This window comes from Triturus cristatus, chromosome 11 (assembly GCF_964204655.1).
Source record: "Triturus cristatus chromosome 11, aTriCri1.1, whole genome shotgun sequence".
Classification (NCBI taxonomy): Eukaryota; Metazoa; Chordata; class Amphibia; order Caudata; family Salamandridae; genus Triturus; species Triturus cristatus.
This window is the reverse complement of record NC_140594.1, coordinates 251972281-251996707: the sequence shown is the minus strand read 5'-3', so window position 1 is coordinate 251996707 and position 24427 is coordinate 251972281. Positions and strand designations below refer to the sequence as shown.

Genomic DNA, 24427 nt, shown 5'->3' with positions numbered 1-24427 from the left:
CATAGTTCTTTAAACATAGGATGTTAGATATGATTTGGGATTAGGTTGACTTGACCCTCCAGACTTCTGTCGCCACATGTAGAGCTAAATGTCAAGTCCCCTTCACCCCCTAGTTGCACGTCAATTACACGTCATGCTGCTGCGCGCGCATATCTGCCAAGTATTTCTGCTGACATTGCGAAATTCTTTCATGTAACCACCCTCTTATGACATCACATCTGATGACGTTCTTTAAATCACTCCCAGTTACGCCTATTTTTGCTACGTACGAATATATTATCACCACTATCAATTGTTACGCCTCTTGTATTTGCTTCACTGTAATGCCTATTGTATAAAAGTAATTGATTGTCAATAATGTATGTACTTCACTTCCTGAACCTTCGTGGTGATGGAACCTGGAGCAACCGATTATAATCGACCACTGGAATAAAGCCCATTCCGAACCTCTAATACCACGGATTCTGCCTCTTATTTACTGAGCTATTTTATTATGTTTCTGTATCAAATTAAGTCCCGGTAATTAAATTATTTACCACAACACACTTAAGACAGACTTAAGACAGACTTCAGTTAGGATTTTGTCTTAAGTTTGTCTTAAGTTTGTCTTAAGTCTGTCTTAAGTTTGTCTTAAGTTTGTCTTAAGTCTGTCTTAAGTCTGTCTTAAGTTTGTCTTAAGTCGGTCTTAAGTCTGTCTTAAGTCTGTCTTAAGTTTGTCTTAAGACAAACTTAAGACAAAATCCTAACTTCTGTGAATACCAAAAGTAGTAAGTTTAGGATTTTGTCTTAAGTTAGTTCTGTGAATATGCCCCATAGAGACCATCCAGAGATAGATCGTGCAACTTCATGGTGCTACTATTTTTTTCCATGTCAGTCCGACCCAATACAATGTCAATTCCTGATTTAATTGCGTGTATGTTACTTGCATGTTTTGGCTGTACTTATTGGTTTTCTGGTTGCACATGTGTATGTCTGTTCTCTGTCTTGGGGGTGTCAACACACAGTAAGTGTTATTTGATGAGGATGTAGCCAGTTCTCCACCTTCATTGCCATGCCACACTCATGTTGTTGCAAAAACCAAAGGAAATGATGGACGGAGTGTTGAACATTGCAAGCACTCACCCCCAGTCAACTGATCTGGGTTTAATCCATCACCGTTCTTTAGCCCACTCTGCCACCCCAGTTCAGACATGGCCATATGCAAATCAGTCTGAACCTGTGCCTCATGGGAACAGTCCAGCCCGAACTGCAAAGCCATGTCTTCCCTGGACCTTAAACAAGCTTCCTAGGACCGGTTTCTGGCATTTCAGCCGTCTTCAGCCAGGCTTGCTTGAATCCAGTGGCAAAGTGAGCAAGGGACTCATGTCTGAGCATACCCTGCCAACTTATGGCGAACAAAGCAAAAACCAAAGGAAATGATGGACGGAGTGTTGAACTTTGCAAGCACTCACCCCCAGTCAACTGATCTGGGTTTAATCCATCACCGTTCTTTAGCCCACTCTGCCACCCCAGTTCAGACACGGCCATATGCAAATCAGTCTGACCCTGTCCCTCATGGGAACAGTCCAGCCTGAACTGCCAAGCCATGTCTTCCCTGGACCGGAAACAAGCTTCCTAGGACCGGTTTCTCGCATTTCAGCCGTCTTCAGCCAGGCTTGCTTGAATCCAGTGGCAAAGTGAGCAAGGGACTCACGTCTGAGCATACCCTGCCAACTTATGGCGAACAAAGCAAAAAACAAAGGAAATGATGGACGGAGTGTTGAACATTGCAAGCACTCACCCCCAGTCAACTGATCTGGGTTTAACCCATCACCGTTCTTTAGCCCACTCTGCCACCCCAGTTCAGACATGGCCATATGCAAATCAGTCTGACCCTGTGCCTCATGGGAACAGTCCAGCCCGAACTGCCAAGCCATGTCTTCCCTGGACCGGAAACAAGCTTCCTAGGACTGGTTTCTGGCATTTCAGCCGTGCTCAGACGTGAGTCCCTTGCTCACTTTGCATATGGCCATGTCTGAACTGGGGTGGCAGAGTGGGCTAAAGAACGGTGTTGGATCAAACCCAGATCTGTTGACTGGGTGTGAGTGTTTGATTGGTTCTGATGCTCCGTCCATCACCACCACCTTTTGTACCGCTTTGTTCGCCATAAGTTGGCAGGGTATGCTCAGACGTGAGTCCCTTGCTCACTTTGCCACTGGATTCAAGCAAGCCTGGCTGAAGAAGGCTGAAATGCCAGAAACCGGTCCTAGGAAGCTTGTTTTCGGTCCAGGGAAGGCATGGCTTGGCAGTTTGGGCTGGACTGTTCCCATGAGGCACAGGGTCAGACTGATTTGCATATGGCCATGTCTGAACTGGGGTGGCAGAGTGGGCTAAAGAACGGTGATGGATCAAACCCAGATCTGTTGACTGGGTGTGAGTGTTTGATTGGTTCTGATGCTCCGTCTATCACCACCACCTTTTGTAACACTCATGTTGTTGTGCATGTTACTTCAACACTTTCTCGTCGTTGCATTGCCTGGTTCATACAAGTTGTTGATTGCTGATGCCTTGCCAGTTGTCCAATGGCTGACCTATGTGTAATTGTTTGTGCTTATGGAACTATAGCGTTGTAAGATCAGGGCAGTATTGATGGATGATTCATGCACAGTGTTAGTGATGCCAGACATGCTTATCTCTCATTCCAGTGACACATGTCAGCTAGGGAAGTTGTGTCACTTGCTAATGTTGAATAAATGGGTATGCTTGGTGTTAGAAGCATTCCCTGCACTATATTGATACATCTGTTATTCTAGCTGTAATATCCTCTGGATCTTCATACTCCACACCCGCAAGTGGATCCAGTCCACATTTATCATGTATCTTTGTGACTATTGTCCGTTACCTTTATTCCTGTTAATAATTCACAGATACGTTGTGTTTCCACTTTTATGATAGTTTATAGCAATGTGGCGCCAGTTACAAGGATGCATCAGACACACATTGTATGTTGTACTACGCTCTTGTGTGAAAACAGATCTGATTGTGCTCCTGTGAAGACACAACATACATTTTTTGATTCTCACTGAGAAACCATACACAGTCATACATTCTGATGCCCAATACATTGTCCCATTCTCATTCTTCCTTTAAATCGTGTCAAATCAACGGCTAGGTGAGTGATCTGTGTGACACTGTTGTTTTGTTAACGTGACTTTACAGGATTGATCACCTTCTAAAGTCACAAACCAAGCATACAATGGGAAGAGGATGTAGCCTTAAGGCTAGAGTGGTCTACCTCGAAGCTGGGGAACCGGGTTTGAGTCTCAGTAACAACGCTCAACTTCCTGTGATTCTGGAAAAATCACTTAATCTCCCCATGCCTAACAAAAATGAATGTGTCCATCTGTATCGAAACTGGTGCTTATGTAAAGCACTCTGATAACCGATTTCTCAGGTCTAGTTCGCACTATATAAAACTCTAAAAAAATAAAAATTACAAGACATTGTTGTAGTGATATTTTATTTTGCAAACACACAAGGTGTAAACTTTGGTTGACAGAAATGTTTGTGACAAGACATTTGTTTTAATGGATTATGAAAAAAAGTTGTGGATGATGGCATCCTTTCATGCTGTTCCAGCTGAAGGAGCTAAGGTGTGCATTGTCTCACCTTCTTTGTCCTGCCCATCCTCTGGATTGTCCTGCTCATCCTTCTGGTCTTCTGGCAGTGGTGTGTTGGTCTGTACACAGATGTTGTGCAAAATGCAACACACCAGTATGATTTTGCAGACTAGTTCAAGCCTGTATAGGAGTCTTCCCCCAGAAATGTCAAGGCACCGGAACCTTGATTTCAGGACTCTGAAAGGTCCATTTCACGACGGCCCTTGTGCATCCCAGTGCAACATTGTAGTCTCTCTGGGCCTGTGTGTGGGTCACTTTGATGGGGGTCATCAGCCATGGTGACAGTGCATATCCTTGATCACCTGAAACAGAAAATGGAGAGAAGTGTCCATTAGTATTCATGCCTGATGTGTTTGCAAAGTGTTTTTTATATTTTGAGTCCATTGTGCAGCTTTGTACTTTCTACTTCATCATGTTGTGGTACATACAATTGACCTTCATTACTGACATTGAATTGCCTGTACTGTACAGCCTACACATCACCATGATGCCATTGGCCAGGTCTTGTGTATTACCTTCATGTTGTAACAATCAGGATGTCTGGGTACCTCAGAACACCTTTGGGATTATTTACAGGCTCCTTGCACCACCGGTACGCCACCTTTGAACATATTGTAAATGAGGCACTGGTGGCTCATGAGCCTTGTGAGCAGCCACCTCATGGAGTCCGTACGCGTCATTGTTCCATGTGGCCCCATCTCCCCTCACCTTTCATATGTCTTGGAATATATGTAGGTACAATAATCTTTTTTCCCTTAGTTCTTTTCACACTAACTCTATCTTTCTCTAAATCTTCATTGTTTACCCCTTTTACTGTATTCATAATTACTTCCTACCATGTATCTCTCTTCCTTATCTTTCCCCTTATCTTAATCGTTTGAGTTTCAACGTCATTGTATATGTATTTGTATCACATGTTTCTCCTCACGAAATTTGCATTAAGGCTGGTTCATTCTATCATTTATTCTGTTTTTTTATTTTATGGTTTAAAAAACTTGTTATGTGGAATGTCAAAGCTTAAATTCCCCCATCAAGAGACAACGAGTACTATCATACTTATCTAAATTAGATGATAGTATTGTTTTGTTGCAAGAAACCCATCTTACAAAAGCTGAATCTTTAAAACTTTTTAAAAATTGGGTTGGTGAAGTCTTCTTCTCACCTGGTTATGGCAAAAGAAATGGAGTCATAACTTTATGTCCTAAAGCATTGTATGCTAAACTTTTTTCACAAGATGCGTATGAGGAAGGTAGATGGTTGTTCACTAATTTACTGACCGGGAGAGCTCTGATTTCTTTATTCAATGTGTATGCTCCCACCAATATGTATGCTTCCTTTTGGTCCCACATCTCCCAACTGATCGCACAGAACCCTGCAAAAATGTTTATTCTTGCTAGCGATTGTAACCAGATAGTTGATCCAGGGTCTCCTTCATCCCAAACAAAGCACATAAAGCCTTCATACAAACTGTAAAGCAACAAAGCCTAACAGAAACATGGAGATTTTGTAATCCGGCTTCACAGGAATATACCATTTATTCTTCACATTACCAAACCCAGTCAAGAATTGATTACATTTTCATGTCACACAACGTTTCCCAATCTTTGCTTTCAGCGGATATAGGTCGTATACTCATCTCCAATCACGCCCCTGTCTCAATTCAGCTAGATATTGTACCTCAATCTTATTATCCCAGAAGATGGCTTTTCAGCAACTCCCTGCTTTTAGACCCTAATTTTAACACCAACAACATTACCTTTCATACAGTCTGAAATGCTTTCAAAGCTTCTGTACGTGATTTTATCATCAGATACATATCTAATAAGAGAAATGTAGCCAGGTTATTGAACGTGGAACTCCTATCTAAGATAAAGAAATTAGAGCATTCCTATTACACTTCTAAATTGAAAGAGTGCCTTGCAGATTTTATAAATGCCAAGATTAAATGCAACAAGGATACTACTGAACGTGCTTCTTTGTATTTACTGAAGACCACCACAAAATTCTATGGAGGACAAAACAAATCAGGCACATTATTATCTAATTACCTTAAGACCAAACAGAATAAGCTTCATATTGAATCTATAATAGATGATGATAACACACCAAAACATAAAGATGCTGATATTTTACAAGAATGTTAACAGAACCCTCCAAGCAATTTAATGCTCTCTAGCCTCCCATCCTAGCCTCCTGACCTACCATAAGAGGAGCTACGAACCACCCCACTTCTTGTTTTTTTTTGGTTCTACGTTGTAGACTCTTCAAGCAACTCACAGGGAAGTGGGGAGAGGTCATTCTGTAGCAGACCCAGGGGCCCGAAAGGGCTTGCATTATCACGACAAATAGGCCAATCACGGAGCAGGGGTGTATGGAAAAAGGCCCAAACCACTGCCATAAAGGAGGAGGAGAGAAAACAAAAGAAGGACTCGATCGAGGAGGAGGCGAGAAAGCAGGCAGCCGCTGAGGAAGGAATGACCGGAAGAGACGCCTGCAAAGAAGACGACACAGGAGAGGACGCGAGTGCAGTAAACACCAGTGCCAGGGAAGCCACAGACGAGTGGAGCGAGGAGTGGTGGTCACCGTAGGATGCCCAAGAGCTGCAGCAACTCTGGAGAGTTGCAGCAAAAGACGCCCTGACGAAGTTCAAATCCTTGAACGAAACGCGTTGGCTGATGTGTTTTATTAACCACATGGATTGTCAAAAATAAAGATTGATGCAATGAAGACACTGATCAAGCTTCTTTATTGACGCAATACTGTCTTGGGTGTGCACCGCTCCATTATCCTTACAGTTCTGTTTTCCTGCTTGGCAGGTGACATCCCACAATGGCGGGTGCAGGAGCGGATGGTGCACACCGACCACCAACCTACACTTAAAGTACCAACTGAGGAATACACAGAGGAAATTGCGTCAATTGGAGTCCGCCGTTGGTTCTTTGCTCTATTTTACAAGAATTTGTTCAATTCTATGAAAGACTGTATACACCAGAGAACGCGCCCACAGATATGGACATTTCTCTTTATCTTTCCTCTATTCCAAAACATAGAAACCCTCTAACAAATTTGGATCTCCTGGAAATTGACATCACGCTGACAGAAATGCTTAATGCACTCACAATCCTTAAGAAGGATAAAGCCTCAGGTCCAGATGGTTTCACCATTGAATTCTTCCTGCATTTTGCCCAAATACATCTTTCACGATTACATAATCTCATTTCCTCTTTCGCTGACTCAGATAACTCTTAATGAACCTTTTTAGAGGCCCTGATACGTCTTATACCAAAAGAAGGCAAAGATTTACGTTATTGTAAAAACTCCAGATCCATTTCCCTAGTTATTATAGATTACCAAAAGTTTTCTAAAACTTTGGCCCTTCGAATTGAATCACATCTTCCTCCCTTATTGAGTAAAGAACAAACAGGCTTTGTTAAAGGATGTTTTTTTTTTTTTTTTTTTTTTTTTTTAAACTTTATTTATGAAATTTGAGCGACCATACATCATAAGCAAGTTACATCAATGGGGTCATATGGCAGCGGGAAGCAGTACAAAGGTGACAAGGAGCAGCACAGCAATCATCAATAACAGAAGATATCAATAAATCAGTATCGCATTTTAAGTCCATAATGATTGTACATTGCGCTGCAACTCAGACTCCCCCCTGGCGGAGCCGCAGTTCTAATCCCTCACGCCTCAGCACCGGCCAAATGGAAGACACTTTCCGCGAGCCCAGGGGCCTCTGCACTTAACGACCAGCCATTCGCGTCAGCATTGGAGCACACCATTCACCACAGGCTCTCTGCATGTCATAAGGGATAGTCCTATATGCTGCTATGGGATCGCCTCATCCCCCCCAGCATTCTCCCCTTCTAACAAGTAGCAAGTCAGTGGAGCCCAAATGTCAGTTGGTCTTGAAGCGAGTGGTAAGAGTTCAGAGTACGTGTTAATTTGTTCTTGGCAATAAACAATATCCCGCATCCAATCCTTAAATTTGGGGGCCCTGCCTCTGCCCCATTTACATGCAACTCGTCTTTTAGCCAGTAAGAAGGCCAGTGCAATGAATTTGCGGTGCGCGGCTTGTATGGGCTCCACATACCCTAAGAGTGCAAGGACAGGGGAAGGCTCTATCTCCGAATTGATCATTTTGGATACCGCTGTAAAGATCTGACGCCAATAACGCTGCACCGCCTCACATGCCCACGCCAAGTGGAGGAAGTCTGCCCCAGGAGCATGACACCGGTCGCACCTATCATCCTCCCGGAGTCGGTATTTGTGCAACTTGACAGGTGTGTAATACAGCCTGTGAATATATTTATAATGTATCATTCTGAATCTGCTACTAGAAGAAATACGCTCCGTTTGTTGAAGGCAGAACTCCCACTGTTTGTCCGTCAGTGGGATCTGCAGTTCCAGATCCCACTTCTCCCGAGCAGCAAGAGGCGGCGCGTCCACCAGTGATCGCACCGACCCATAAATCTTGGAGACCAACTTAGCAGGGGTCTCGTCACGAAGGGCACGCTGTAACGGTGTCACTGCTGGTGGCTCTCGTGGGAAATCGGGCGTGAGTGCCTTAAGCCCCTGCCGGAGCCGAAGATACAGAAAGACCTCAAGGGGAAAAGGCTGGATGCCTCCATAGAGGTGCTCCATAGAACGGAACGTGCCATCATGGTACAGGTCTCCCCATGTCTTAACGTGGATAGCATGGGCCAATTTCTGAAACCCTGTCTCCTGCAGCAGGGGCATGGCAGGGTGGTAGACAAGCGGCAAGAGCGGCGCGTATACCATATTTAGTCCCAGCTTAGCTGTTATTCGCTTCCAGGCCGTCACTGTACTTGCCACTGTCGTGGGGGGTGCATCTGCCCCCGTTACTGGAGCGTACAATGCGCCTTCTATGGGGATCGGATGCGCCAACCAGTGTTCGGCCGCAAGCTGGGGCATATATCGGGGCTGCTGTATCCAGAAATAGGCGTAATGCGCCTGCGCCGCTTGAAAGTACAACTCAAAGTCCGGGACGCCAAACCCGCCCTGCACAAACGGCCTAGTGAGGACTTCCCATTTGAGTCGAGGAGACTTCCCGCCCCAAACTAAGCGAATAAGCTCCGAGCGAAGGGTCCGGAAAAAGAAACTGCCCGGGTAAAAGGGGATGTTCAGGAAGAGATACAGCAGCTGCGGCAGGATTACCATTTTAACCAACGACACCCGACCTGCCATAGAAAGGGGAAGCGTAATCCATCGAGTGATGCAGTCGGTAATACGGGTCATCTTCGTGCCATAATTGTCCCTCATCAGTTCCTCCCTGTTTTTCTCAATGTGTATACCTAAATAGGTGAAGTCCCCCTCGCACCAGGCTAGAGGGTATTCCAGCGTAAATCGCCTAGTAGACGCCGTAAGCGGGAAAACCCGAGACTTGCTCCAATTGATCTGAATTCCCGAGAGCCTGCCAAACCTGATGAACTCCCGAAGAATCGGATGAAGGTTAACACAGGGATCACGAATATACAGAGTGATGTCGTCCGCATACATAGAGATCAATATCTGTCTTTGGAAACACCGCATCGCCTTATCCTTATGATGCTGTCTGAGCCGCACCGCGAGCGGCTCCATGGCGATAGCGAACAACAGGGGCGACAGGGGGCAACCCTGCCTAGTGCCCCTGGTGATATGAAACGCCTCAGACAGTTTCCCGTTCACCAGCACTCGGGCCCTAGGGGATATGTACAAGAGCCTAATCCAAGAAATAAAGATGAGGGGAAACCCCATCAATTCCAGAACCCGAAATACATAATCCCATTCAAGCGAGTCGAAAGCTTTCGAGGCATCAAGGAAGACGGCAGCCATCGGGAGATCGTCATGCACGGCATTCAGAATCGAGAAAAAAGTACGTAGGTTATGGGATGTTGCTCTTCCGGGCACGAACCCCGCTTGGTCGGGGAGGATTAAGTTAGGGAGGAGTAAGTTAATGCGGGTGGCAATCAGTTTAGCAAGTATTTTTACGTCGCAATTGAGCAGTGAGAGGGGCCGATATGAATCACATTGGTCAGCTGCTTTACCAGGCTTGAGGAGAGATGTAATGAGGGCCATACGCATCGAGGGGGGCAGACGGCCCACCTCCAGAGCATCTTCATACACTTCGCGGAGGACCGGCGCCATAAAATCGATGTAGGTCTTGTAGAATTCGATTGGGATCCCATCAAGGCCAGTGGCCTTGCCCGATTGCATGTGCATAATAGCCTCCCGTACCTCATCCAATTCAAAAGGGGAGCTTAAAAACGCCCTTTGTGTATCACTAAGCCACCCCAAGGAGACATCCCCCAAATAGTCCTGTAGGTGCAGATCCCCAGCCCTGGTCGACGTATATAAGTGGTGATAATGCTCAACAAATGCGTTAAGAATGAGCGTGGTGTCTCTGTACACTGCACCGTTCCTGTCTTCAATTTCCATTATAGTATTTGGCGGGCGCGTGAGTCGCATCGTCGCTGCCAGGGCTTTCCCTGGCCGTTCGCCTTCGCCATAGCGGCGAGCTACCCAGTGTTTACCCCTAAATTTCACTTCACGATCGGCTTCAGTCATATATTCCGCTATCTTTTCACGGATACGAGCGAGTGTGGCATCCTCAGGGTTGTCGGCCAGCGACACCTCAAGCGCCCCAAGTTCACCCTCCAGAGTACGCAGGCGAGCTAATATGGTTTTGAGAACGCCTGACCCCTTAGCGATGCACACTCCCCGTATGGTAACTTTAAAAGCGTCCCATATGGTACCGACCTCGGACACGGAATCTTTATTGCGCTCAAAGAACTCCAAACATTCCTCCCGTAGCTCCTCCTGAAATACAGTATCCAGCAGCATCATGGGCTGCAAGCGCCAAGAGGCCACAGGGGGGCCTAGGTCCTCCGCCCGCAATGTGACGCGGGTCGGCGAATGATCAGAGAACGTGCGTGGGAGATGGTGTGCATGTTCAAGCGCTGCATGAAAATGAGGTGAGATAAAAACATAGTCAAGTCGTGCCCATGATTTTGCTTGCGCCGTGAAGTGTGTACCTTCACGCGCGTCCGCATGCAGGTGTCGCCACGTGTCTATTAAGTTATGATCAGCCAGTACGTCCAACAGGTTCGCACGCGCCTTAGTGTAATGGTGCGGGGCCGGGTGGGATCTGTCCCTAGACGGATCTAGTGTAGTGTTGAAGTCCCCCCCCCAAATCAGCTGTCTCGGGCCCACGCCCACAATTGCCGCATTGAGGTCTGTAAAGAAATGCGGGTCATCTATGTTGGGGCCGTAACAACAGACCAGGGTAACCGCCACATGTCCCAGCCTACCCCACATTAGACAGTATCGCCCCTGAGCGTCACTTTTAGTGCCCTCCATACTGAAGGGCGTTCCCTTCTTTATCAATATCGCCACACCCCTAGAGTACGAAGAGTAGGAGGAGAAGGCAGCAAATGCCGCCCATCTGCCAGCAAAGGGGTGGTTGGCTTGCACTTTGAAGTGGGTCTCTTGGAGAAAGGCAATATGTATGACATGGCGGTCTAGATAGAAGAGTATCTGCCTCCGCTTTCGCGGGTCTCCCAGACCCCTAACATTCCACGTCAGGATATTTAAGGCCGAATCTACTCGTGTCATGGGGACAGTAAAAGAGTAAGAGAGTGCTGCGATAGGGGAGGGCCCCCCACGCAGCTATAAATATACATGTTTGACCGCAGTGTCACCCCAGCATCAGAGCAGCGCCACCACCCGCGCCTCATATGTCTGCAGTTACCTCCGCCTGGCCATACGTGAATAAGTGTGGGAGGGGCCGGCACCAGGAGGGGGTCCCCCATCCCGCCACCAACAAGTACACCCATAATCTTAAAAAAAAACCTCACATTGATGTTGGTCGCGTACAACAGTGCAATAACATATTCAAACATTCCCATCCCCCCACCCCACATCTTGAACATTTCCAACAGAATTCCCGTAATCTTCTGAAGAACATGGCCCACCGGCAACGTATCTAAGTCAATCTCACACTGCACTGGAAGGCGCACCTCCCCGCTCCACCCGGCGCCAGCCGCCCTGCATAACCACCATACCCAAGCATGTTGACCTAAAGTTTGGGCCAGGGTCATCACACACAATCGTTCTGTCCCAGTCATCCAGCAGCTATCTATAAGAGATTCCTCATTATTCCGCGCATGCCAACTCCTACCACAGACCTCAGGCGCGGGCAGATCAGGGCGGCCCGGGCTAGTAAGCTCCGGGGCCCTCGCTCCAACCCCCTCCCATTCACCCCCTGAATATAGGACAGATAGCCCCGTACACCCCACGACCCCTGACCCATCAATGAGCGTCCCTACCTGATCGTTGCCGCAGGCCATAGTCGCAAACAGCGTGTGCAGCAGGGGTCCCCGCCAGTGCCAATCCCTCCGCCCGGGCAGAGTTGCCCCGGTAGAAGCGAGGGCAGCGGGAGAGACCAGGGCCGCCAATCGTATCCCTACCCCACCCCCAACCCACTGAAGCAGCCCCAACTTGCCAGAATCCTCTCCCCTCCCCCCACCCATAACTCCCCACCGAAAGCTCAACAGGAGCAACACAGTCAATGTAAGCAATGGGGTACACCCCATGGGGTCCGTCCAGAGTGCGCCCATATCCACCCCCAAAGGCCCACCCCCTCTCACAACAGGGGGAAGGCGCGGGGAGGTGGCGCCTGGAATACGTTACCAGCCGCTGTCCCACACCCGACCAATGTAATTCCAAACAGTCACATCGTCTTCATGCTTGCATGTCCCGTAGGCTTGCATCTGTATTAAGCAATATGACAATAGGTCCTAAGTTCGCAGATCCATCTAGCAAAAATAAAAACAAAACACATCCACATAGCTAGTGTTCATCGTCACGCTCTTCCTCGCCATCAGTAGACCTCTCTGTACGCCCATTCTTCAGAGCCTTAAGAAACTCCTCTACCTGCTGCGGGTTTGTAAAGAAGTGCTGCCGTGCTTGGTGGGTAATTCTCAGTTTTGCCGGGTAGAGTAGCGCATAATCAATTTGTCGGGCCCGCAGTTTCTTTTTAACATCGAGAAATTTACGCCTCTGTTCTTGCACGATAGGCGTGAAATCAGGGTACACGGTAAAGTTGACCCCGTCACACGAGAGTGTCTGAGCCGTGCGAGCCGCTCGCAGCGCTGTGTCCCGGTCTCTATAATTTAATAGCCGTGCAATGATGGGTCTTGGAGGAGCTCCCGGTTGCGGCCGTGGCCCCAGAGAGCGGTGTGCCCTCTCGACGATAAAGTGCTTGGAAAAAGCGTCGGAGCCAACGGCGGCCAGGAGGATCTTTTCCACGTAGTCTTCCATGCGCCCCGTATTGGTGGACTCCGGAATCCCTACCACGCGGATGTTATTGCGGCGGCTACGGGCCTCCAACTCCTCATTCTTTGCTGCTATAAGTCTCAAGACATTGTCCATTCTTGAAAGCTGCGTGGTGTGGGAGGCTGTGGTATCGTCGTTATCGGAGATCCTCCGCTCAGTTTCCGCAATCCGCTCTTCATGGATATCTATTTTCTGCGCGATGGCGTCCATTCTGGACGATAGCCGGTCCACTTTATCCACAATTGTAGCAAAACCTTGCTTCATCTCTTGCATCAAGTGTTGTAAGTCCGAGGCCGGAGCAGAGGAACCCGCCTCGGGCGCGGGCGAGCCCTGGGTGCCTCCCGTGTCCTGCGCACCCCGCACCCCTTTCTTGGTCGCCGGGGGGTCAAACGTGAGCTTAGGCTGCCGGCTATCCTGCTTGCCCATCGTGGGTGCTGACACAAGTCTCAGTACGCCGGCTTCTGCTATCCTCAAGGGCACAGGTGGGCCCAAAAGTCCCGGACAGCACACAGCGCAGCCTCAGTGGTGAGTACCAGGCCACCGGCGGGTCCGAACCAGCCACCTCCGACCAGGGAGCAAAAGGCAGGTAAGAGGCATCCACCGCTACAGCCCCCAGATGAAGACCGGCCGCCGGAACCCCGATAGCCACAGATGCCGTGGCAGGCAAATGAAGCGAAATGCCCCGCAGGTCGCAGGGTGCAGGGCCGCGGCGTCCGTAGCGTGGCGTCCGTAGCGTGGCGCCCTCCTCGGACCTCCAAACAGCGGGCCGGCACACGGGAGAGAGGCCAGCCAGGCACCGACATACAAGAGAGGAGCCCAGCTCTCGTCGAGTCTAAGCAGATGGCCCCGAGGCGGTGAGTCCCCGAGCCCCCCTCACAGGCCCGGGCACCACACAGCTGCCGTCGGGTGGGCGCAGTCTCGGTCCCCGTCTCGTCCTCCTCCGGCAGCAGGGGGAGGGGGGGGAGCACGTATCAGATCTCCGATGTGCGAGCCAGCCCGATAATCCTCGCGCAGCAACGTGGCTCACTGCAGGGAGGCAGTGTCCGGCCGCGCCTCTCCCTCTCTCAGCGACCTCTCCGCCATCCGCACAGTCGTCAAGGTGCCGCCAGCGCGGGTCCCCAGCACGGCCTGCTTGCCTCGTGGTGAGCCTCGGACTTGCGTGGATCACACGCCGGGCGGCTCGCTCCGCCCCACGTCCGCCACGCTCCCCTTCCGGCCACCGCCGCCGCTTACTCCGCCGATGCTGGTTGTACAGGGCCAAAACTTTCACCAAAGCAGCAGCAGAACACCCTCAACAGTTACGGGTAGTTTCGGTCGCGGGAGCAGCGGCTTAAAAAGGATAAATTACGGATTTGAGGTCCAGGCTGCAGGAGCCTCACAGCAGTGCGGCCATTCTGCGTGCGCGCTCTCTAGCGCCCCCTCTTTGTTAAAGGATGTTCTATTACAGGATGTTCTTTTGTTTTTTGATATTATATCCAAATTTTCAAAATACACAGAGCCTCTTGCTGCTATTGCCCTAGACGCAATAAAGGCTTTTGATAGAGTGTATTGGCCTTTCATTTTTCATACACTGACATGGTTTGGTTTTGGCCCGAAAATTACTTCTTTGATTTCTTTTCTTTTCTTTATTCAGAACCTAAAGCTGCGATCTGCGCTAAAGGTCTCACATCTCCTTACTTTACTCTTCATAGAGGAGTGAGGCAAGGCTGTCCTTTATCTCCATTCCTTTCTAACCTAGCTTTAGAACCCTTATTATCTAGAATAAGACAAAACCAGTCTATTACTGGCTTCATTTCAAATACACAACACATTAAATTATCAGCCTATGTTGATGATGTACTTATGTTCCATTCTCAGCCTCACCTCACCCTCCCGGCCTTTTTGAAAGAAGTTCTTTCTTCACAGGGGTTTCTGGCTATAGATTAAATAATGAGAAATGTGAAATTATGCCCCTAACCAAATACACTTTTAAGGAAGACTTTTTGATCGCTAACTTTACCTGGAATCCACACCACATTTTATATATCTTGGTTTGTAGTTCACTTCATCTAATAAAACGTCAATATCCCTACATTTTGACAAGTGTATAGAGAAGCTGACTACCCTTACAACTAAATGGCACACCCTATACCTTTCATGGTGGGGCTGCCTTGACACCATCAAAATGATGTTGACTCCTACTGTCCTCTATATTATTTCTAATATCCCGATGGCCATATCAACAAGATTCTTTCATAAAATTAACTCCATCCTTATATCTTTTTGTGGCTTAACAAAAAACCTAGAATGTCGCTACAAAAAGTGTCTCGCCCAAAATCAGATGGAGATGTCAACTTCCCTGACTTCCCTAAATATCACAAAGCCTTTCTATTAAGACAGCTATCCAAATGGATGTCTAACTCATCTCTAGATTGTCCGTTATGAATTGATCTGGAGAGATCTTTTCTTTCCCCCTTTTCTTTTCAGGAGTATCGGTCTTTTACATGTAAACCACAAAAGCTTTCCTCACCAATTAGCAATCATACATGTAAAATTTTAACACTCTGCCCCACTCCACCCCATATGATGCCGATACATTTCTCTATTCCTCTACATGGCATAATAAATTCATATGTATCAATAATAAACCTATTTATTGGAAAACATGGAGAGATAGAGACATAATATGGGTACATCAACTATTTGATAAGGGTTCCTTTATCACATTCTCAAATGCATGTTCTCTTTTTCAGTTACCTCCCTCATTTTAACACAGATTTTTAATCCTACGCACTGTAATATTTGAGTCTTATTCTCATTTTAATTCTCTAGTTTCTTGTTCTCCTTTACCAAATTCTACATGGTATAACTTACTTCGAATTCCACCCAAAGCCTCTACTATTTATTCTCGCTTATCACAACCTTCCATCGAGAGAGACAAAACAAAAACAGCGCTTTCCTGGGAATTTGACCAGGACACACATTTGTCTATTTCCCTATGGAATAGGATCTGGATGAAAATTAGGAAATCATCCAGAGCGGCAAAGGCTACACAATCTCTTTTCTTCACAAATGATCGCCTTCTCCTAACATTCATTGAATTCATTACATAAAATGCATGCTGAAATTCCTGACACTTGTTGGTTCTGTTCCCTAGCGAATGCCGATTTAAAGCATTTACTATTTACCTGTCCGCATGTATTTCACTTCTGAAACAAGTCTGGTTACAAATCACGCCAAAGTCCCCCTTTCACCTACCAACATCTTTCTTGGTAGCCTTTTCACTGGTTGGAATACAAAGACTGCACGAACACAAATCATTGACTTGTTATTGGCAGCTGCTTTTCAACAGATAACAAACAAGCATTTGCAATGCAATCGGTCTCGCATTTACGCGAGTTTAAGCTATTGGCATTGTATTTATGTTTCAAAAATCAAAACATTAATAAAAGGCACTGTCATTTACAATGCCAATAGCTCAAGGGAAACATCCTTTACCACGCAACCATTACAACGCGGTATGGTTACATCGTGGTTTTTACAACGAAAGTCGTTACACTGACTTGCACTGGAGGGCGCTCTAGACTAAGGAATAGTGTGAATTACTATTCCAACACCTTCCCTTCTGTACGTAAACTGGAGTTGGAATAGTAATTCACACTATTCCTAAATCCAGCGCCCTCCAACGCAAGTCGATGTAACGACTTGCGTTGTCAAAACCGCAATGTAACATACCGCGTTGTGATGGTACGCGTTGTACCATCATACATCCATAGCTCAAATGCGAGACCTGTTGCATTGCAAAAGATTTTAATAAGGTCACAGGTGGCCTCCAGTGGGACGGAAAAAGTCAAGACAGCGCTGACCATAAGGGGAAACACACAAGAGGTGCGATTGCTCTATTTGAAGAATATCATTTTGCTCGCCCTATTTTCCAACACTGATTGCCCCCCTCCTCCAATGCTCTTGGCTTCAGTTCTTGTCTACTCCTTTCTTCACGAAGGAATGGCTTGGAGAAGAGGAACCTGGTGCACAACGGACACTACAAGGTACACAGGCCAGCAACGACTTGCAAGTGGCCGCACAAGCAATGCAGGCTCCAGCTTGCAACTGGTAAGACAGGGGCTTGGGTGAGACAGTTGCCGGTACCTGATTGCATAAGCCATGCATGAGCTGTCTTGCAAACGAATGGTAAAGCCATGCTGTCTCAGGCGTGCAAACGCTGAACCCTGCAAAAAGACAGCAGCAGTAGAAACGTCCAATGGCAAGGAACCTCAAGGCAACGAAAAACCATAGAACCCAGATCAGAAACTACAAAGCAACCCTATGAAGGAACGTCTGTTACTGCTCCAATGTAGAGCTGCAGCATTGGAAGCAAGCGCAGTATTTATAGCACAACCCTAGACATAAAGCAAAGCATATGTGTGTGTGTGCGTTTGTGCGGGCATGCATGTGTGTGTGTGTGTGTGTGTGTGTGTATATATATATTCACTGCAAAAACCATAGGTTTCAGGCACGTTATAGTTAGGAATTAGCATTTAAAAAACCTTAAAAATTCACTGAAAAAAACATAGGTTTCAGGGGCGTTATAGTTAGCTGGACTTTTCACTCGTACAAAACCATTGAAATTCCCCCGTTATAGTTAGTTCAGCTAACTATAACTCGCGCGCCCGCAATGCACTGCTGATGATGTCACATATTACATCACTCATGACATGGTCAGTGATATCACTCATGACATCACTGATGACATCTCAAATGACATCACTGATGACATCACTGATGAAATCATCCAGTGAATGTGTGTTTTTCTGAAAATTACATATGTTTTATATATATATATCTCAAGGTCGATGGAAGAATAAATGGGTATATAAGTGTCTAAATGGATGATTTGTTTTTGAAAAACTGATTGTATAACTGACTGATTAAGTGTATCTTAATGAATACATGGCTTAGTGAGTAAAGTTTACATATGTAATTATCTGTATCAGTCTCTCACTTTGTGTATAAGTGGCTGCATGGGTTAGTGAGTAGCTACATGAGTGTCTATATAGGTTATTAGTTGGTTTTTTGAGTATCAGTATGAGTGTCTGAGTGTCTGTATGGTTCGGTGGGGGTATTACGTAGTGCATAGGTGCATGAATGAGTGACTCACTGTTTGTATGTGTTGAAGACAGCATGTGTGCGGGACTGTATGGGTAGATGAGTGTGTGCATGGGTGTGTTAGTGAGTGAATGACTGTCTCAATAGTGTCTTTATCAGTAACTACATATGTTTTAAACTAGTATATGTGACTATTGGTGTATATAAGTGAGTATATGTGAGAGTGAGAGATTGGAAGAGTTCCTGTATGAATAAGTATGTGTTTCTATAAGTGATTGTTTAAAAGACTAAGTATGTGTAAGTTTCTGTAGAAGTAAATGTGGTGGTGTGTGTATAACTGTATATGCAAGTAAATGGATGTGTGATTCTTTATCAGCATGAGTGACTATGTGTGTGAGTAACTCTATGGATGAGTGGCGTTGTGTAACAGGATGTATAGGTGTAAGAGTACATATGATGAGTGAGTACATGTATGAGTGACTGTATAGGACTGTTGGTGAATCAGTGGATGTGTATGTGGATCTTAGAATTACTGAATAGGTTGTTGTAACTGGTATTGGTATGTCAATTGTTTTGAAAATTTTAGTTTCTATTTTTGAATGTGTGTATCAAAGGTTATATTAGGGGGAGAGGAGGTCTGCCACTCTATCACAAGGATGATGTCATCAGTGATGTCATTTGAGATGTCATCAGTGATGTCATGAGTGATGTCACTGACCATGTCATGAGTGATGTAATATGTGACGTCATCAGCAGTGCATTGCGGGCGCGCGAGTTATAGTTAGCTGAACTAACTATAACGGGGGAATTTCAATGGTTTTTTACGAGTGAAAAGTCCAGCTAACTATAACGCCCCTGAAACCTATGGTTTTTTCAGTGAATTTTTAAGGTTTTTTAAATGCTAATTCCTAACTATAACGTGCCTGAAACCTATGGTTTTTTCAGTGAATTTCAAAGTTTTTTTAAATGCTAATTTCTAACTATGCCTACAGAGATAGGACATGTGAAGAAAGAAGAAAAAACGCACAGAAAGAAAAAAAAGAAATGCAGAAATAGGCAACAGAAGTCCTCAAAGATGAAGAAAAGTGCAGGAAGAAGGATAAAGTGCAGAAAGAACAAACAGAAGAGCAGAAAGAAGCCTTGTTGCAAAATCATCCTGTACTCTCAACTTTTTCAGACGGATACTGGTGGTAACTGAGTCTGACTGACCAGTCCTTGGGCCAGTGCTATGTTAAAAGACACTCAGAATACAGTGAAAACACCTACATACATTAGGGAACACTATGCGTTGGGGTCCCCCTGTGATTAGCATGACCTCCTCTGTAAGCCACTAGTATATAATAGGGCAGGGGATTAAAACTACATCTTAAAATGCGCCTCAGGGCGTGTTTGCACACGTCACCTCAGGCCCCGTCCCCTTCCTTCCCCACTGTGTAAACATGCCCTGTGGCCGTTTTAAGTTGGGAGATTAAGCCACCTTGAATCCTGAGGGTCCCTAGGGTCCAACTAGACCACTAGGTACCTCCAGTAAGCGCCACAGAGCTGTGTTGCAGAGAGATGTAAAAAGAGGCACGGCCTAGACCACCTCTCTGCAACGCAGCACAGTGGCGCTTACTGGAAGCACCTGGTGGGCTAGTTGGCCCCCAGGGTCCCTCAGGATTGAAGGGGAATTATTTCCCCAACTTAAAATGCGCCACAGGGCTTGTTTGCAGACGTTAACTCATGCCCTGTCCCCTCCCTTCACCACTGTGTAAACACACCCTGTGGCCGATTTTAGTTGGGATATTAAGTTAATTTGAATCCTGAGGGTCCCTAGGGTTCAACTAGCCCACTGGGTACCTCCAATAAGTGCCACAGAGCTGTGTTGCAGAGAGGTGTAAAAAGTGGCACGGCCTGGACCACCTCTCTGCAACGCAGCTCAGTGGCGCTTACTGGAAGCACCTGGTGGGCTAGTTAGCCCCCAGGGGCCCTCAGGATTGAAGGGGAATTATTTCCCCAACTTAAAAAGCGCCATTGGGTGTGTTTGCACACGTCACCTCAGGCCCCGTCCCCTCCCTTCCCCACTGTGTAAACACGCCCTGTGGCCGTTTTAAGTTGGGAGATTAAGTCCTCTTGAATCCTGAGGGTCCCTAGGGGCAAAATAGCCCACTAGGTACCTCCAGTAAGCACCACAGAGCTGTGTTGCATAGAGGTGTAAAAAGGGGCGTGACCTCAGAACACCTGTCTGCAACGCAGCTCCCTGGCGCATACTGGAGATACCTGTTGGGCTAGTTGGCCCTCAGGGACCCTCAGTATTGAAGGGGAATTAATTCCCCAACTTACAACTGGCCAGGGGGCGCGTTTGCAGAGTGCTGCAAGGAGGGGGCGTGGCCTCCGGCGTGATGCCGGTCTTTTATTTATTTTATTTTTTTAAGAAGGAGGGCTGTGTGCCCCCCCTTCTTTTTCTAATTTATTGGCCCTGGGGACCCCATCCCCAGGGCCTGCACCCTCATTTTTTTGGTTGAAAAAAATAAATTTGGAAGGGAGCCACGTGGCCCCCCCTCCCAAGGCCTTAATCGGCCCCGGGGACCCCAACCCCCGGGTCATGGCTTTTTTTTTTTATTCTTTAGGAGGGGGGCTGCATTGCCCCCCTCCTCAGGCCACTTATGGCCCCGGGGACCGCATCCCCCGGGGCCGGCCTTTGTTTTTTATTATTTAAAAAAAATATATCTTTATAGAAACACCTAGGACATGCTGGACAAACCGTATGTACCTATCACCATGACGATTTGCGTGATATTCATTAAAAGGCGACTATGCATACAATGAATCCACGTGGAATGTATTTACACCGCTAGTGAAGCTCTGACGTGTCTGACGCCCTACCGTGCCTAATCCCGGCGCCCCCGCCGGTGGGTACTCTCCAACTAGACACCCTTGTCGTTTATTTATACAAACATGGGTAGCTATTGACGGGCACATTTAATACACACGTACACCAAGCCATTCAAAGGGTATTCGACAAAAATCGACCAAACTATGCAAGAAACCCCCCTTACGGTTAATAAAACACACACCCACCGCCGGATGTGTAATACTTTTTATTTTACTCTCTGGAAAGGAGACAAACCTCACTTGAGAGTCACAGCGTGCTCCTGGCTGAGCCCAATGCTGTGTTACACCCACCAGTACCCGCCGAGTGCCACACATCTATGTGTTGTATTCCACCAGCTAGTGCGTATGCTATGGCACTCTCTAGCCCATGTGCACTGTAACACCACCCCATGAATATGTCATGCCACACTTGCCTTCACAAGGGTTATATTGCCCCATCTAACGTGCCTTCCTCGATGCCTATGTTATAACGCACAGCGCTATGCCATGCATATTACAATCTGGGATCCATATCTTTGTCACAGTGCATATGCAACGTTACACTCCCCAGCACATATTTTATATTACAACTTTAGAGACTAGTTAGGTTACACAACACTGCCCTGTGGTTATTACACTCGAAGGCGCATATCACATAGCACGCGCTAGTGCCTGTGCTATCTCGCACTCTCCAATGAATCTGTCATTGCGCACAATGTATTGCATATTATATTTCACGCCCGGTTCATCTTATATCACACATTTTGGTGCATAGTTTATACCATATACTATATCTAGTTTTCATTTTCAGTCGTGCTCTCAGGACTATGTTCTATATAACACTGTGTCCACCTACCCTTTTCACCGGCATTACATTTTGCGATGGGGTGGAGGGTCAGGGGGTGTTTCTGCCAAGTGAGCCCGGAGTCACAGTTACAAAGGTCCTCTTCTTCCTGAATAAAAGTGAGATTATGCTGCATACTTGTTCATATTTTAAGTAGTTCGCACAGACACACATTTTAAAAACAATAAAGTTCCTAATACCCACCTTCTCTGAACAGTTAGCTTGCTGCCCCATCCACCTCCTCCCTATCCTCTGTTGTCTGAATCCATGGACTAGCCTACTCCCTCCTGCCATGCATGGTCTGATGTGCTGCCACTGCCCTCCATTTAGCATGATGTACCAGTCCACTCCTCCTGTCCTCCATTGCCCAATTCTATGGCCCATCATTGACCTCCTGCTTAGCCTCTGTGCTTAGCTTGCGGCCCTTATTCTCCTTCCCCCTGCTCTCCGATGTCTTTGTGCATGCCCCTGCTCCATCCTTTTTGCCCACCATGTTCCACGGACCTGCCACTCCTATCTACTCTGAGTGTTCTGTTGAGCTGCCACTCCCCTCCCACCTGCCTAGCATTGTCAGATGACTGTAACCTGTCCCTGCCACCTCCACTCTGCCTGTCCACATGCCATGCCATGCCCCTATCCCCTTCCTCCTGTCCTCCATGGTCCATTTTACTGCCACACCCTTCTGCCCTCCCTGGTCTGTTGTGCTGCAACTGCTCCTCCTGCCTGCCCCGCGCGGTCTGTTGTGAGGCCCCTTCCCCTTAACTCTCTTGTCTGTGCCCAGGTCCTGACCCTCCCTTCTTTCCTCCATGGTCCTTTGTGCATGCCCCTGCACCCTCCTTCTTGCCCATCATAGCCATTGTGCTGCCACTAACCCTCCCGCTTGCCATGCATGGTCTTCTGTGCTGCTATGGCCCCTCCCACCTTCCCTGTGTGGTCTGCTAGCTGCCCCTGACCCCCTCCGACCTTCCCTCCATGGTCTGTGTGTATGCCATCATAGTCTCACAGTTGCTCTCCATGGTGTCTTGTTTCTAGTGCCCATCCTGCCTGACCTCCATGGTCATCTTGCTACTCCTGCACTGCCCCCTTGCCCCCAGCCCTCTGTTTCCATGTGCAGACCCCTATTCCCTCCCTCCTGACTTGTCTGTTCCATTGTAATGCCCCTGATCCGTCCCTCCTGCCCTTTATGGTCTGTTATGCTGCAGCTTTCTCTCCTGTCTGTCCATTATGGTCAGCTAGCTACCTTTGCCTCTTTCCCCTCTGTTCTCTGTTGTCCATGTGCATGGTCCTGTCCCCTACCTATTGCTTTCTATGGATTGTTGTGCTGCACTCCCATCCTGCATGCCCTTTGTGGTGTATTGTGCTGCTGCAAACCCTGATGCCTGCCCTGTAGGGTCAGTTTGGTGCACCTCTCCATGTCCCTCCTGTCCTCTGTTATCCGAGTCCATGTCCCTACCCCAATTCCCCCTGCCTACCATGATCCAATGTACAATACTTGCGAACATTTTGAACTTGGTAAGAGGGAGATTTTGAAAAAAAACTGGGGTATTGATTTTCCCCTTTGAGATACCTTGAAAAAGAGGAGATTGTAGACAGGAGACAGATCAGATAAAGCCAATTTGAGCTTAAAAACATTGGACGTTTCCTGGCTGAAACGGGTCTGTTGGCATGTATGGTTGTACTACCACTGCCTCTTCCTTCTGCCCACAATGGTCTATTATATTGCCACGGCCTCTCTTGCCAGTCCTGTATTGTTGGTTTGTTGCCCCTGCCCCCCTTTCCACTGCCCTCCATAGACTGTTGTGCTGCCACTGCCCTTCCTGCCTGCCCAGTGTGGTCAAATTGTTGCCTCTGCACTCTCCTACCTGCCTTCAATTTTCAGAGTCTGTGCCCCTGGCCTCTGCCTCTCAACAGTATCCCAATGAACAACTAGATTGCTAACATTCTATATTTATTACAAAAGTGTGGAACGCCTGACTTCATCTTGATGTAATCAAAACTGTATTACCTAGAGCATGTCCTTTAGAAATTACATATATGAGAGGGTCTTATTTGCATCAAAATTATGGTTAGTGCTCTAAAAAACTAAAATGAGGACACATTTTCTGAGTTTTCAAATAGCGACAAAGAACTTTTAAATTATTTGTAATCTTTATGTTTTTTTATCCAGTTGACCACTTGATTAAATGTTGCACTTAGGGGAGAGCATGTGATGTTACTTCCAGAGCTGCAGACTTTGCAACTGGGGAACCAGGTTGAAGTTTCTGCTTCAGTTCAACATTCTGTGATTCTGGTCAAATCACTTAATCTCCCCATGTCTACAACCAAAATGAATTTGATCTTGTGTGATGTAACCAATGATCATGTAAAGCACTCCAATACCTGACAAGTCTTCACTAGATACAACTGCAAATACACAAAAAATAAGTGTTTTGCACACTTCTGTCATTGGGCTACATGTGGGCTACATCTGGGTGATATTTGTGCTGCATTTGGGCTCTTTTGTCTCTGGTGGCCATCTTGGGAGATTTATTTGTTATGAAGTTTCCTAATTTCCTCATTTACTGCAGTCTCCTCAGTAGGAAATGCTTTCAGTTTTTTACTTTGATTCCATCAAGAAGGTATTCAGATATATCACACATTGTCCATA

General features: G+C 46.9%; 1 long non-coding RNA gene across 1 annotated transcript in view; it reads right to left on the bottom strand.

Moving 5' to 3' along the window:
• Positions 1 to 3496: 3496 nt before the first annotated feature.
• The window catches only part of LOC146783974 (uncharacterized), a 45853-nt gene continuing 24922 nt past the window's right edge, over positions 3497 to 24427 (bottom strand). The window contains exon 3 of the long non-coding RNA XR_014970686.1: positions 3497 to 3961. This is a non-coding gene — a long non-coding RNA (uncharacterized LOC146783974). The remainder of the gene's footprint in view (positions 3962 to 24427) is intronic.